Source organism: Monodon monoceros, unplaced genomic scaffold, assembly GCF_005190385.1.
Source record: "Monodon monoceros isolate NGI ecotype Baffin Bay Population unplaced genomic scaffold, NGI_Narwhal_1 Super_Scaffold_22, whole genome shotgun sequence".
In the NCBI taxonomy this organism is placed as follows: domain Eukaryota; kingdom Metazoa; phylum Chordata; class Mammalia; order Artiodactyla; family Monodontidae; genus Monodon; species Monodon monoceros.
In genome coordinates, this window is record NW_021703779.1 from 105,493,199 (window position 1) to 105,511,019 (window position 17,821).

The following is a 17,821-nucleotide window of genomic DNA, read 5'->3' on the forward strand; positions in this document are numbered from 1 at the left end:
ATAGAAGTACCATATGACCCAGCAATCCCACTACTGGGTATATACCCTGAGAAAACCATAATTCACAAAGAGTCATATACCACAATGTTCACTGCAGCACTATTTACAATAGCCAGGACATGGAAGCAACCTAAGTGTCCTTTGACAGATGAATGGATAAAAAAGATATGACATATATACAGTGGATTATTACTCAGCCATAAAAAGAAACAAAATTGAGTTATTTGTAGTGAGGTGGATGGACCTAGAGTCTGTCATACAGAGTGAAGTAAGTCAGAAAGAGAAAAACAAATACCGTATGCTAACACATATATATGGAATCTAAAAAACAAGAAAGAAAAAATGGTTCTGATGAACCTAGGGGCAGGACAGGAATAAAGACGCAAATGTAGAGAATGGACTTGAGGACATGGGGAGGGGGAAGGGTAAGCTGGGATGAACTGAGAGAGTAGCATGGACATATATACACTACCAAATGTAAAATAGATAGTTAGTGGGAAGCAGCCACATAGCACAGGGAGATCTGCTCGGTGCTTTGTGACAACCTAGAGGGGTGGGATAGGGAGGGTGGGAGGGAGACGCAAGAGGGAGGGGATATGGGGATATATGTATACGTATAGCTGATTCACTTTGTTATGCAGCAGAAACTAACACAACATCGTAAAGCAATTATAGTCCAATAAAGATGTTAAAAAAATGAACTATTAAGAAGGGAAATAAATAAGTTAAAAAAAAAAAGAAAGAAACTCTTTCAACTCCAATAGAAAAGAAGCTGCAGTGCTGGCAACTGTTAAAATAAACACTGCATATTTTCAAGAACAGCCTGGATGCCACTGGCATTTACCTTAAACTTGTAACAGGGAAGAGCAAATCTGACTCCATATTTCATCAGTTTCTTTTACTTTAACCTTTGCATTCTAATGCTGTTGCTTTGAGTTAAGAGTGTTGCCTATAACCTGAAATATACAGGATAGCCCATTCTCAAGGCTCTGACCTTTAAGCGTATAACACGTTTACAGTCATATAGAGATAACAAAGTTGTAGAACAGAGAATAACATTTGTCTTGTTGGAGGTTTACAGAAACATCATGACCTGACCTATGTGGACAGGTGCAAGAACAAATGATTCCTAAACCCAGAAGCCTGCAACAACCAACAACATCCCTCCCTCATCTTGCCTGTAAAAATGCTTTGATGCAACCCTTTGGGGAGTTCCTGGTTTTTTGGGCATGAGCCACCCATCTCCTTGCTTGGCCCTGCAATAAACCTTTATCTGCTCAAAAAAAAAATGATAAAGCAAAGGAACAATGATGGCTAGATATAGGAGATAAGGGAGATTAAATAATTCAAAATAATTTCAAGATTTGTTCCTGATTAATTGTCAGCTTTAGTTAGTTCTCTGTGGACAAAGTTAGGTTCTTCAAAAGGACTGCTACACTTAGTGCTGTGGTCTGAATATTTGTGTCGCTCAAAATCCATTTGTTAAAATTCTAATCCCCCAAATGATGGTATTAGGAGGTGGGCCTTTGGGAGGTGATTAGGTCATGAGGACAGGGCTCTCATGAATGGAATTAGTTCCCTTATAAATGAGACCATAGAGAGATCCCTAGCCCCTTTCACCATGTGAAGACACAGAGAGAAGTTGGTATTCTAGAACCCAGAAGAGGGCCTTCACCAGAATCTGACCATGCTGGCACCCTGATCTTAGACTTACAACCTCCAGAACTTTAAGAAATACATTTCTGTTCCTTATGAGCTACCACTTCTGGAGTATTTTTTTTATAGCAGCCTGGAAAGTCTGAAAAGACTAAGATACTTGGGGATTAAGAGATGACACATAAGAACTTCCCATGGGACAGAAATGTGAGACTGGATGCAGGCAAGACATAGACTAAAGATAAACATGAGAAAGTAATTTCCACATATATAAAAATGGAAGCATCTGAATGGGCAACATTCATTTGAAGAAGGGAGAGTAGAGCTGCGCAGTATATGATAGTTTAAGATATGCAAAAGAGGAAACAGATTTTTCCATTTGGAAAAATGGAAAAATTGGCTGGGGAAGTTATTTCCTCTTCATGAGGAGATTAAGATGATCTATAGGTTTCCTGCCATGTTTTATTTTATACTATTACAAGCTTTAGAGAAAATTAAGGATAGAACATGTTAATGTCCATGTTAAGGAGAAAGATCAGGCAATAAAGCAAACATGTAAGATGTGGTCACAGAAGTGGGAAGAGAACCAAGGATTTAAGAGGTTAAGGAAGGAGGGAGTTTAATAATGAAGGCTACGTTTAGCTGTAAATATTTCAAAGATAGAGAAGAGATGCTTCAAGATCTTCTATAAGACATATCCATCAGAGTTGTAAGGGGCAGGAGACTGGTTGTAAGCAATGCAGAAGTGATAATTTGGTGAAAAGAATGAGGCAAGAATTGTAGATTATTTTTTGAGAAGATTGCTGTCCATAATACTAAAAGATGACTTCGATCAGCTCCCCAGTCTTAGCTTTTGTTTCTCTTTACTCTCATTCCACCTCTTAAAATCTGTTGTCTTGCTTGTATTTTCCTACATTTGTCTGGTTTGTTCACACTTACCATGCTGTTTTTGTCTCCCTTCACAATAAGGTGCTTCTGAATAGCTAACATAGTGACTGGAACATGTGGATGCTTTATAGTTGTTTGTGGAACGGGTACAGTGATGAATGTGTGATAGTAGAATAAGGTAAATTTGTACTGCTCTTCATATGTGCTGATCAATGGATCAATGTCAGTTTATGTGGAGGTCTCCTCACATGTTGCCAGGTTCTGAATTTGGTCTTATCTTGGTCAACACTTGTATCCATAATCCAGGTTATCTAATCTGCAAGTAACACAAACCTGGAGTGGTAAGTGGATGTTTGTTAGATGATAGACTGAAGATTCACAAAGCTCTCAAGATCCTGTGATTAGGTGATGAAAGGAGATACTTCTATACACACAATATTTGCATGTAACTTCAGGGGCTAGAGTGATGGACTAAAAATTAAAGACAAAAAATAGTAATAAAAGTCAATTTCACAGGGAAAAATGTGAAAAAAAGGTGAAAAAAATCAACATCATGTATTTTGATTGAGGAGGCCTGGCTTGACAGCAGTCTCTGTACAAAAGACCTGGGATTCAAAACCACAAACTGATAAAGATAAGTCCGTACCATCCTTGCCTGTACTGATAAATATGTAGTGTCCAGACTAAAATACATATGTAGTGTCCAGACTGCAGGGGGTTGGGCATCAGTCCAGTGGATGGGCTGCAACTCCCTGTAGTGGAGTACTCAATCATGCACACCATGCTCTAGAAGGGACATTTGACAAGGGTGGTTAGGATGGTGAAGGGAACCTGGTGGTACCACTTGTTATGGGTTGAATTGTGTCTCCCCTCAAAAAAGATAAACAGGCATACCTTGGAGATATTGTGGGTTTGAAGACCACTGCAATAAAGCGAATTTCACAATAAGGTGAGTCACATGAATTTTTTGGTATCCCAGTGCATATAAAAGTTATTTTTAGGAAATTCCCTGGTGGTCCCATGGTTAGGACTCCGCGACGTCATTGCTGAGGGTGCGCTTCAGTCCTTGGTCTGGGAACTAAGATCCCGCAAGTCCCGCAGCTCAGCCAAAAAAAAAAAGAAGTTATATTCACACTATACTGTGGTCTATTAACTGTGCAATAGCATTGTGTCTACAAAAAAATGTACATACCTTAATTAAAAAATACTTTGCGGGCTTCCCTTGTGGCGCAGTGGTTGAGAGTCCGCCTGCCGATGCAGTGGACACGGGTTCATGTCCCGGTCCGGCGGCTGGGCCCGTGAGCCATGGCCGCTGAGCCTGCGCGTCCGGAGCCTGTGCCCCGCAGCGGGAGAGGCCACAACAGTGAGAGGCCCGCGTACCGCAAAAAAAAAAAAAAAATACTTTGCTGCTGAAAAATGCTAACTATCATCTGAGTCTTCAGCAAGTTGTAGTAAGAACATCAAAGATCACTGATCATAGATCACCACGACAAATATAATAATAAATGAAAAAGTTTGAAATATTGCAAAACTTACCAAAATGTGATGCACAGACACAAGTGAGCAAATGCTGTTAGAAAACTGGTGCTAATAGGCTTGCTTGATGCAGAGTTTCCATAACCCTTCAGTTTGTAAAAAACACAGTGTCTGCAAAGCTCAATAAAATGAAGTTTGCCTGTATTGAAGCCCTAACCCACCCATACCTCAATGTAACCTTATTTGGAGGTAGAGTCTTTGCAGAGGTAATCAAGTTAAAGCAAGGTCATTAGGGTGGGCCCTAGTCCAGTGTGACTGGTGTCCTTATAAAAAGGAGAAACCAGACACACATAGATGAAAAACCCTGTGAAGAAGTCATCTTGTGAAGATGGAGGCAGACATTGGGATTAAGCTTCCAAAGCTAAGATGCTTCTGGGGTTTACAGAAGCTATAAGAAGAAAGGGAAGATCCTTTACCTACAGGTTTCAGAAGGAGCATGGCCCTGCCAACACCTTGATTTCAGATGTCTAGCCTCCAAGACTGTGAGGCAATAGATTTGTCATTTTGTAAGTCACCCAGTTCGTGGTACTTTGTTGTGGCAGCCCTAGGAAACTAATAAACCAATGAAGAACCATTGGGAATCCTAGCGAAGAGCAGCTTAGTGGATAGAAGGATTGTGATGGCTGCCCTTCAGTGTTTTTGGTCAATGATTCATAGTAGCCGTTCTAGCCCAGAAAAAGAAAATTACAACTTCAGAAAATAAAGGGAAAAAAGTAAAATCTTTAGTTTCCTGCTCTGGGAGTTATTTTTGGCTCAAGGATTCAAGAAGAGTAGAATTTAAGAGATGATTGCCAGTTAGCACAGGGAATTATTGATTTGTTTGGTTTGATTTGGTTTTTAATCTTCACCTTCTTTTCTGTATACTGTTTCCTTCATTACATATCCTGTGTTTGTGCCACTGACATATTCATATTGGTATATATATATATACACCCTAATAATTTTTAAAATATTTATGATTTTTCCCCAGAGTTAGATATACTTATTTATTTTCTACTTCTATAATAAAAATAAAAATTATATTCACACAGTTCTGATTTTAGGGGACAAGGGCACAAAGGATGCTCTGTACATAGCTGTAAACCTGTGGCAGCATTAAACATATTCAGTAGTTCCACCCATTTGAGTAGTTACAATCTGAGTCTGTTTAACTCTGGCTGATGCATTTTTTAAAATTTCCTAGGTGAAAAAGGAATCCAGGAAAAAGCAGGCAGGCAGCCAGTCAGTAAGCTAGTGACATCCATGAAATATTTGTTCATCTTGGCAGTCATTCTGGCACTGTGCTTGTCTTCTGAGAGTAGGTGTCTGACAGGTATTCTTTTGATGTAACCAATGAATGAAATGCTGTTGGTAGCCACTATGCCATTAGTTCTTGCCTAGTTAATATACCCAACCAACCAGTGATTCCTGTGAGAATATATAGGGCCTATGGACCTGGAGGTAGAGTGAGTAAAGTAATGAGTATGGTTTTCTTAAAGAACACTCCAGAATTCAAACACACAAGTGACTGTTAGCCCATTCAAAATAGTTGTCTTGGAAAGCTAACCTGGATACTCCATATTTTTTAAAAATGCATACATTTTTGGAGATTGTCAAGGTAGGCCAAATGGAAACAAATCCTGTGAAGAGCCATTCCAGTATATAACTTAGTCTGAAAGGCCTGAGAGGCACAATTACCAGTTGTTTTGCCTTTCTAGGCCCAGTATCTGGGAACAAACTGGGAGACCTGCAGAAATAGAATTGAGATGCTAGGACTCTCTCTAGTCATTCAGTTGGGCGGGGTGGTCGGCCTACATTGTCGCTACGTCCCAACAGAGCATGCTGTACAGCTTCTTCCTCAATTCTCCAAAGCTGAATAATGCCAACAAGGCCCCAGTCGGGGCCTCAAGTGAACGCGGAGGCACCTTCCCCCTTTCCCCAGTGGAGATGCGGCCTGGAGCAGCCCAAAAGGAGGGCCCAGGCCAGGCCTGGACACCAGCCTCGGCGGTTTCAGGAACTGGGGAGGGAGACTCACCTCTGAGGCTTGTAGGTGTGCGGCCAAGCCCTGGGCTCTGAGGAGGTGAGGCTGCACACTGGCTTGGAAGAATGTAGTGGCTGAGTTTGTAGCATTGGAGTGGGTGATGTATATCATCAACAGGGTAGGATGAAATAGACTTCAAGAAGGGTTAGAGGGAAGAGAATGGGAAAGTTTGGAGGAAATGCTTTGGCCAGGTTGGGGGCTGGGTGGAGGAGAGGGAGCTGTGAGCTGCTGGCGGTGAGGAGGAGAAAGGGGAGATGGGAACACACACACACACACACACACACACACACACACACACACATACCCTTGGGTCTCTACAGTGGTTTGCAGGCATTTCAGGGCCTGGTGAACATGATCAGTTGGAATGTAGGAAGAAAACATTGGAATTTATGTTTAATTTTAATCTTTTTAGAAAATCTTATTTTCGTGGAGCTTTATCATGTACTTAATAATTAGTATACTTACTACATGCATATAACTCATAAATGAATAAAATCCGTATATTGAGTTATAAGTTCATTTTTAAAATGTGGAAAATAGTAGTAACTAATTTATAGGATTGTGTCAAGATCAAATGAGTTAATACATACCACATACTTATAAGAATGCCTGGAAGACAGTAAATACTATATAAGAATTAACTATTGTTATTACAGTATTCAGTTGTAGGAGGTTTGGTGAACTTGGCTCCCAAGAATAAGAGGAGATTGGTACTCAATAAACGTTAGCTATTAATATTATTGAAACAATTTCTAAACAGTTGATATTTCCAAATCCTATCAAAATGACACCAAAAGTATAAAATAAGATTAAATGAGTAACAACACTGGAAAACTGGGTAGGTGGCATTAATGAACCAGAAGCCCTGATAAATGTCTGCATATTATGAATTAGATGACACCAGGTTGACAGTGAAAACAGGGCCAAGGAACTATAATACAATACACTTGAAACAGAGACCGATGGAAAATGAGTTTTCACAGGAGAATCTGTACTAACCCCCAAATTAGAGACAGAAATGATTAGTTATGAGGGCATAGATAGTTTATAGGGATGATCAAGGGGGTAATTAGTTTTAAAAGTGCTAGAGGTTGCGGGGGGGTGGTCCTTACCTACAGAATATGCCACAAATGGCACACAAGCTCCATAGCTTCAAGGCAAGGTCCTGGGCATACTAAAGGGAGGTGCAAAAGTATACCTCAGTCACTCATGTGAGTCACAGCTCCAGCAAGTCTCACCCCAATTCACAACTAGAGAAAGAGTTAATATCACAAGTGCTAGGAAAACCCACTCTAGTTACTAACTGTGGTCAAATAAGACCCTCATTAGTGAAAATGAGCAGAAAATCACGATTCATCACACTTTTGAAGGAAAACAGCAGAAATAGAAGAAGGCACATATTGATCAGAGAAACCAATCCCTAAGCAAACCAAGTTATCAAATAAATAAAACAGATGAGAACTTTTAGAACCACTGACTGTGTCTGTAAAGTCAGGAGAGTATTGAGCTCTAAAATGGGATTCTATGATAATGAAGCAAGCAGAAAATTCTACGTAAATATGGGAAATTAAAAACATGATAGCTGATATATTAAAAATCAGTAGGAGGGCTGAAATGGCAGAACTGGCATACATGACTACTGATATCGAAGACCGGACCAGAGGATTCTCCTAGAATGCATTGCAAAAAGATGATGAAAATTATCTTTTTAAAGAGAAGACTTAAGAAACATAGAAAGTATATCTTAGACAAAAAAAAAGGAGAAGAAGAAAAAGAAAATGGAGTTGAGGGAAGGGGAGGGAAGGGAAGAAATTAGTTTTCTTGAAAGACTTTCTTCTCTTGGCTTCTGAGAAAATACTGTTTTCTGCATTTCCATTTACTTTGTTGGTTACTCCTCTGACTCACCCTCTTCCTTACCTTTGATATTGGGATATCCTACAGTTCAAACCTCTGTCTTCTTATTCTCTTCTCTATCTAAGCTCATTCCTTAGATGACTTAATCCTGTTCCAAGGATTTAAACACCATACATATGTGGATGATTTCTAAATTTATATCTTTACCCATATTTCTTCCCTGAACTCATATATTTTATTGTTCACACAACATGTGTACTTGAAGGTATAACGGACATAGAATATTTCACATGGCCAAGCTAAATATTTGCTTTCTCCAACTAAATATGCTCCTCTTGCAGTGTTCCTGAACTCAGTAAATGACTTATTCAATTGATCAGACCGCAAACCTGGAAGTCACTATTGACTCTTTTTTTTTCTTACCTCCCCAAAACCAAACTTTCAGCAAATCTGTTGGATTCTACCTTCAAAATTTATCCAGAACTATGTACTTTCTCTGCCTCAAATATGGATCCAGCCATTTCTTTAAGAAATCCTGGCTCCTTTCAGTGGGGGAATGTAACTTAAGCACTAAAACCTTGTTAGAACATTACTCATTGCTACTGGGGTGTCATTGTTCTTAGGCTTTTTAAGGGAACAAAGCTAAGAAGTACCCCTTTCCATATTTGTATTTCCTTTATTCCACAGTGAGAATCCTTCCTCCCAATAATGTCAATATTTTCTCTATCCTAGAATATACACAGTTTCAGAATAATAAACCAGTATGAGGGGTGGAATAGGGAAGGTGGGAGGGAGACGCGACAGGGAGGAGATATGGGGATATATGTATATGTATAGCTGATTCACTTTGTTATAAAGCAGAAACTAACACAACATTGTAAAGCAATTATACACCAATAAAGATGTTAAATAAATAAATAAACCAATGTGAGTTCTGAAAACAAACATGAATAAAGTTCAAGTTTTCTATATATATTTTAGTGTGTTTAGACTATATCCCTGCCAGTGTAGAGCCAGAGTATTAATTTAAATGTTATTTGAATTAAATTTTTTTTTCTTGATGTGCTTGGATTTTTTTAAAATTTACTTAATTTATTTTTTTAAACAGGTTGTTATTAGTTATCTATTTTATACATATTAGTGTATATATGTCAATCCCAATCTCCCAAGTCATCCCACCACCACCAACAACACCCCTGCCGCTTTCCCCCCTTGGTGTCCATACGTTTGTTCTTTCCATCTGTGTCTCTATTTCTGCCTTGCAAACCAGTTCATCTGTACCATTTTTCTAGATTCCACATATTTACATTAATATACAATATTTTTTTCTCATTCTGACTTACTTCACTCTGTATGACAGTCTCTAGGTCCAACCACATCTCTACAAATGACCCAATTTCATTCCTTTTTTATGGCTGAGTAATATTCCATTGTATACATGTACCACATCTTCTTTATCCATTCGTCTGTCGATGGGCATTTAGGTTGCTTCCATGACCTGGCTATTTTAAATAGTGCTGCAATGAACATTGGGGTGCATGTGTCTTTTTTAATTATGGTTTTCTCAGGTTATATGACCAGGAGTGGGATTGCTGGGTCATATGGTAATTCTATTTATAGGTTTTTAAGGAACCTCCATACTGTTCTCCATAGTGGCTGTTTCAATTTACATTCCCACCAACAATGCAAGAGGGTTCCCTTTTCTCCACACCCTCTCCACCATTTGTTGTTTGTAGATTTTCTGATGATGCCCATTCTAACTGGTGTGAGGTGATACCTCATTGTAGTTTTGATTTGCATTTCTATAATAATTGGTGATGTTGAGCAGCTTTTCATGTGCCTCTTGGCCATCTGTATGTCTTCTCTGGAGAAATGTCTATTTAGGTCTTCTGCCCATTTTTGGATTGGGTTGTGTTTTTTTTTAATATTGAGCTGAATGAGCTGTTTATATATTTTGGAGGTTAATCCTTTGTCTGTTGATGCATTTGCAAATATTTTCTCTCATTCTGAGGGTTGTCTTTTCGTCTTGTGTATACTTCCCTTGCTGTGCAAAAGCTTTTAAGATTCATTCGGTCCCATTTGTTTATTTTTGTTTTTATTTCCATTACTCTAGGAGGTGGGTCAAAAAAGATCTTGCTGTGATTTATGTCAGAAAGTGTTCTCCCTATGTTTTCCTCTAAGAGTTTGATAGTGTCTGGTCTTACATTTAGGTCTCGAATCCATTTTGAGTTTATTTTTGTGTATGGTGTTAGGGAGAGTTCTAATTTCATTCTTTTACATGTAGCTTTCCAGATTTCCCAGCACCACTTACTGAAGAGGCTGTCTTTTCTCCATTGTATACCCTTGCCTCCTTTGTCATAGATTAGTTGACCATAGGTGCGTGGGTTTATCTCTGGGCTTTCTACTCTATTCCATTGACCTATGTTTCTGTTTTTGTGCCAGTACCATACTGTCTTGCTTACTGTAGCTTTGTAGTGTAGCCTGAAGTCAGGGAGTCTGATTCCTCCAGTTCTGTTTGTTTTTTTTTTCTCAAGATTGCTTTGGCTATTTGGGGTCTTTTGTGTCTCCATACAAATTTTATGATTTTTTGTTCTATTTCTGTAAAAAAATGCCATTGGTAGTTTGATAGGGATTGCATTGAATCTGTAGATTGCTTTGGGTAGTATAGTCATTTTCACAATATTGATTCTTCCCATCCAAGAACATGGTATATCTCTCCATCTGTTTGTGTCATCTTTAATTACTTTCATCAGTGTCTTATAGTTTTCTGCATACAGGTCTTTTTTCTCCTTAGGTAGGTTTATTCCTAGCTATTTTATTCTTTTTGTTTCAGTGGTGAATGGGATTGTTTCCTTAATTTCTCTTTCTGATCTTTTGTTTTTAGTGCATAGGAATGCAAGAGATTTCTGTGCATTAATTTTGTATCCTGCAACTTTACCAAATTCATTGATGAGCTCTAGTAGTTTTCTGGTGGCATTTTTAGGATTATCTATGTATAGTATCATGTCATCTGCAAGCAGTGACAGTTTTAGTTCTTCTTTTCCAATCTGTATTCCTTTAATTTTTTTTTCTTCTCTGACTGCCGTGGCTAGGACTTCCAAAACTATGTTGAATAATAGTGACAATAGTGGGCATCCTTGTCTTGTTCCTGGTTCTTGATCTTAGAGGAAATGCTTTCAGTTTTTCACCATTGAGAATGATGTTTGCTGTGGGTTTGTCATATATGGCCTTTATTATGTTGAGGTAAGTTCCCTCTATGCCCGCTTTCTTGAGAGTTTTTATCATAAATGGGTGTTGAATTTTGTCAAAAGCTTTTTCTGCATCTATTGAGATGATCGTATGGTTTTTATTCTTCAGTTTATTAATATGGTGTATTACATTGATTGATTTCCGTATATTGAAGAATCCTTGCATCCCTGGGATATATCCCACTTGATCATGGTGTATGATCCTTTTAATGTGTTGCTCTATTCTGTTTGCTAGTATTTTGTTGAGGATTTTCGCATCTATATTCTTCAGTGATATTGGTCTATAATTTTCTTTTTTTGTAGTATCTTTGTCTGGTTTTGGTGTCAGGGTGATGGTGGCTTCATAGAATGAACTTGGGAGTGTTCCTTTCTCTGCAGGTTTTTGGAAGAGTTGGAGAAGGATGGGTGTTAGCTCTTCCCTACGTGTTTGATAGAATTCACCTGTAAAGCCATCTGGTCCTGCACTTTTGTTTGTTGGAAGATGTTTAATCACAGTTTCAATTTCAGTGTATAGTGAAACTCCAGTATATCTCTAACTGTAATGCCTATAGTGCTTAAGAAAGATAATTCATTTGTTTTTGTTTTGGTGTTGCACTAACCTGAAGGGAAATGTATTAAATGACTTCTGTATATCTCCTACAGTTCTCTGATTCTAAGATGTTCATCCTTTTGTATGTTTGCAATATTTTAAATGAAAGAGAAGTCTTAAACACAGCCATTACTATTGTTGATTATAAAGCAACTATTATTTCCATTTACAACCCTGCACAGATTCTTTATTTGATGAAAGTTGGTCAGATCTTTCCCTAAGCATTTTTATTTCAGAGAACTGATGGACGGATGGGGCCAAACTCATAGAATACGAAATTCATCACTGCATAATATCCATTCAAATGGTAATAATAATTCTCAGGTATCTATCTTCCCGATGTTTTTGTAATTTATTCATGCCTTCTATTTTCTTTTCCTACTACTGTTCACTCTTTGGCTTACTGTTCATTAGCATATCTAACAGATAGTGAACAAGAAAGGCAAGGAAAATAAGTTGAAACAAATCAGATTGTTTTATTATTCATCACCAGATCTCAAAAAGCAGCTGTAGGAAAAGATTGGAAATTAATTTTTAAATGGATATTTTGTATTATCTCAGTCTTACCTGATGCCTATATTTTACAAAAAATAATCAACTTTATTATTGACAAAACCAAATCTAGTGTTTTTGATCTTGTATGTTTGCTAGACTGCTCTTTCAAAGGGCAGTTTGCAGAATATTTCATAAATATTTCACTGTCTTTCAATTCATCAGTATTTATTAATTTTTAAAAAATTTCTGTAGGTGTAGAATGCCTACTACAGAGCTAGAAGAAACAAAAGATGCATTTGATGTGGTTGCTGCCCTCAGGGAGTTTACGAACCAGCTAGGGAATCTGGCTTACACACCTAAAACAGATAATAAGAAAAGACAGCAAACTATCATTCAACATCAATGAAAAAGGCAAAATCTATACTAATGAATCAAATAAGAAAGTATAAAATTTATTTGACACACTCTATCTCATTTCTGAAATTAACTATTATTGGTACTTCCATTCTAATAATGATTCCATTAGTAACAGACGCTAATGATTAGAGATAGTTTCTTTGTCTTTATCAAGCATGGAGTCAACTAAGACTTTGCTGAATGGTTCAAATTATATTTTTATTATAGAAAATATCATTGGTTTGACAGGTTATATATGTTTAGGTTTTTGATGGAGTTAAATGCTCTGACCTAACTTTTTTCTTCGGGAGCAAACTCTTAAAACAAAGACAAATAAAACATCATTAATATGCCAACGTATTTTTTTCCTTTGAATTTTTCTTGAGTATAAAATTTGTCATTTGGCTTGAGACAGCAGTATGTTGGTGAAATATGATTTACAGTAGTATTTTCCTAAGTTACTTGGTTAATAGGCCACATTGCTTGGACAAAATTCTGCATAATTAATACATATAAAAATCTATCATATACCTACTATGTGAAAAAGATTCTTTGTGTTATATATTCTTCCCATTTCCCCTCCTTTTAATGAATAATAGACTAATCTTCCTATAGTAATAAGACAAACATTGCTGTCTGAGAAATCAATAAGAAAATGCCCAATATTTATAAAATTATAGCAAAATTATGATTACATATCAAATAAAATGATCATACATTGTCACAAGGTAAGAAATATCTGAACTTTGACACGTAGAAGAATTTTATTTTAGTTTTTGAGACTGAGACTTCTGGTGATTGTGTTCTCTGAACTGTGAGTGTTTATATATGATGATAAAGAGGGGCAGGTGATAGATTCCATCCAGCTGTTGGTTTGTCACAAAGAGAGATCTCCAGATACCTAAAAAAACAATTTTCTGCTTTTTAACCTTCCTCAGAAAGTGTAAACAGCTTGGTTGAAATCCTTCCCCACACCCCTCTTCCTGGATAAACAAGTCACATTTTATAGCAATGCCTATATCGTCATCCACATTAAAAAATAAAAATAAAATAGAATAACAAACAAAAATTAGTACAACAGTCACCATGTATTCATTGAGACTTACATTATATAATTTCCTTTAACATTCTGTTAAAATTACTGGTTGGTTCAGTTAAAATGATCTGCTTCACATCATCACCCAATCAAAAAACAAACTTAAATATGTCTTGTATTATTTCTAAGTCTGTCTACACAAAGTCTAAAAAAACCATAACAAAATGAAAAGTTCAATCAGTCCCACTGTTTAGGCTATACGATGCCAAATTACCAGTTTGAATTTTCCCCACTGAATTGGCCAGATGTTTTAGCATTTTGCAGACACAGCCTAAGAAAGTATTCAACCACTTACTACCGATGATTGTATCAGAGGGTGGGAATTCACATGCCTAGCCACACCCATACAGGCAGTAATACACCCTTTGCATAAAGTGAAGCACACCGTATAATTTTATGATGTTATGTCAGCAGTCATATTTTATCTTGCACAGAAATTATGAGGACATACTGCAGTCATATAAAACAGGATTTTGTTTTACCTAAGCTCTGATGAATTAAGGTAATTTATTGTGCATAGTTTTTTGCATGTATTTAAAATGCCTAGAATATGTAGTTATATATATACTTTTTTGAATTAGTGACCTGAAGATTTTTCTAATGATAGAATTGTGAACTCCAGGCTGAATTTTTTTAAAAAATGTGATGATAGATTTACAATTCAAAGGAACATAAATGAACAGCAATGCCCTAAAAAACAACTATCTACCTGACTGATCTAAGAAAATGAACACTGAAAACAAACTGCCCTATAGTAGACTTTGTGGTAAAACTGATCACCCTGAGCATAATGAATTTCTTTTCTTTTATGCTTATTATGAACTTGGCCAACTGTCTCTGGTATAATTATTTCACTGTAACAATGAAGAGAAACAGCAAAAGCCCAACATCCAAGAGGGAGCTAAAACTGCTTCTTGGAAATTTGAGGACTCTGAGAAAACTTACTTTCAATTTGCAATTCTTCTTTGGCAATTAGAGTTAGGAATCTCTTTATCCTTAAGTTTCTGTCAAGCCTAATTAAAGGATGTAAGTGTCATTGTGGAGTACAAAGGAAAAGAAAAGGAAGTGAGAGAGTGAGAGAAATGGTGGTTGGGGAAGGATAGAAGAGAAGGAGTGAGGGGAAGAAAGAAGAGAAGGGAAGGAGGGAGAGGAGAGAAGAGAGGGAGAGGCATCAGCACAGTAGTAGAGTAGTGTTGGCGTTCTTGAAGTGTGGTGTAATAAGTAAGCATGACCTAAGCTGTCAAATGAAATCAGGTTTACCCTTTTCAAGGTAGTCAAGGAGTCTTGAATATAGAGCAAGGTTAAATGATTTCCGGTGATTCCATGTGCAAAAAGTCAACATGTCCATATTTCTTCTTGAATAACACCATTTCCCCAAGTTTTCTTGGTTGCATACTTGCTAGCACTATGATATGCTAAAGGCAATTCCTTTAAGTAAATCTTAAAGCTCTGTCTTTTTTTTTGTAAATGACATTGCTAATAAGGAACCTTTTAGAGCAAAGGAAAATGGGCTCAGTTAAACATGTTAGTGCTGTTCTACAAGATTCTGGTATCAGAAATTCTAAATTACAAAAATTTCCATTAGTGCATCTGTTTATAAGCAACCTGTATGGAAAAATGAGTGAACCATAAAAAAGTCAATACCACGGCATGATTTTATGTAGCAAAATTCAGCTAGTGAGGTCTATGATGCTTAGGAGTGCCAATTACATTTCTGCCATATCTTGTCCCCCCAGAAAAGATTTCAGCTGCCTTTTAACAAGAGCTACAGATGCATTATAATCATTGCAGCCAGCAAAAATAGGCAACAGCAAATAATAGATGGAGGTTGGTGTGGAGGTGGGAGAGATACTTATCTTCCTGGCGATCAAAGTAAAGAAAGGAGAAATAACGGACTAACTCCCATTCTCAAATAAAAAGAAGCAACACAGATTTTCAGATAAGACAAACTCTCTGTCGAAGGCCTCATCTTTGAAATAAAGTATTGGTGTGATCCTTCATGTAAGAAGTATTAGGCAACAAACTACTGTCTTGGATAATTTTACAAAATAAAAGCATAAGGACAGTCTTTATGTGTTTTTCAATAGTGAGTACAGATCAGAGTAAAGAGAAAACATGAAACTGTGTATTTACTGAGGCATTTCTATGGGGAACTATAATAGTATTAGTTAAATTTGCAGAAGTCTGACAATCTGATTTGATAGAAAGCTACAGCATAGAGATTCTGACAACTTCATTATTTATGTCAGTGGCTTTTAACTGAGCTAGTCATTAAAATAATATGGAGATCTTTAAAAATATACATCTGGTTCCGATTCTCTAGTATGCCGTTTAAATATGTTTGAGATGGGGCTAAGTATTTTTTAAATATCTATTTTTAAATGTCTCTTTCTGGTTGGCTCTTCTGAATATTTGACATCCTTATTCTCTGGGTTTCCTCAGAATGCAACCAGTATATTTATGCCTGCTGTAAGTTTATGTTTTCCTGATGCTATTTTATTATCATTTATTTCTTTTCCCTCTGGATCCCAAGAAGATATATTATAGACATTTTTTTTCCAGGTGACATCTAGGAAACCAAACTTTCAAAACTGTAAAATTTTAACTGATAGGTATAGCATTTGCCTGAGTTCCTGGAAACTCTACATGGTGGCATGGCTTAAAATTTTTTTCGTCTAGACAAGTACACCAGTTAACGGATAAAGAAGAGAATTAATTTAAATACATTGAGTGTCTACCCTGTGCCAGGAATTGTATCACTTTATATCACTTTATATATGTTATCCCATTTAACCACCAGAGCAATTCTGGGAGAGTTATAACCCCCATTTTACATATGAGAAAACTCAGACTCATAGAGGTTAAGCCTTGCCCAAAGTTACACAGCTTAAAAGTGGTGGAGCTGAGATTTAACTGTCCTTAAAACCAATGATTGTTCCACTCTCCCATGTTGCTTCTATGGTAGGTTATACGGTGTGCTACATACTTTGAGTTCATGATGATAACTGATGGCATGGCTTAAAATCAGACAAAAAGGTATATAGTGCCCCTTCTTACTAAGCAAGAGCAAAAATAAATTTTTTGTTTGATTCTTAAATTTATGAATCCATTGCTCTTCAAAGCCTATTGTAACTAAGATTGCTTCTCTATCATTGTGCCGATGATCCTCTGGTCATTTTATGAGGGCAGAGATTCTCTTTTTGCCACTGAGAAATGGAACCAATAGATAATATCCAGGTGTTAAAAATGAAAGCACACAGCAAATAAAAACCTTGATTGAAAAAATTTTGAAATACCAAAAAAAGGAATCTTAAAATCCCATTAATAAACAATTACCAAAGAGCCAGAATTTAAATAAATCTTGTTAATTGTGTTTATCTCAGTGTGAAGCCATGTCAGAAAGTCTAAAGCAAATGTATTTTGTTAAAAGTACTACTGGCACAGCAGGCCCTGAACATTAAAAAGGAAGCTTGTCATTATGGGGCTGCAACTGAAAGAGGAGACTAACATGGGTCTAAATCATTAATATTATATCTTAAACTTGAAATGCTGCATTGTAAAGCTGTTTATGTCCAACAGAATTCCCTACCACCCTGCATTTGTCTTAAGACTACTTGAATTGAGCATTTATAATCTGTTGAACATCAAGTGAATCACAACTTAGGGACTTGGTTTGTTAGTTATATTCAGAGTTGTAATACTAGTGTGCTTGAGACTATTACCAATATTAATTGATATAAAAATGATTTTCCCTTTGGATAGATTACTGGATGTCTATCGTGTAACACAGATAGAGTCCTATAATCTGAGAAGTAAGAATGAGAATCTTTGATAAGGTATCTGGTTCAAGATGATAGACAGCACACATTTATAGCCTTTCTTTTGGAAAATCTTCTGAATAATAGTAGTGAAATATTAAAGATAGTAAATCTGTAAATTCACTGAAAATAGGAAACTCATTAAAAGATCAGGGCTATGATACATATTCTAGAAGATGGAAGAAAGGTGAGACCATATTAATGGACGATCTACAAAGGTGAGAG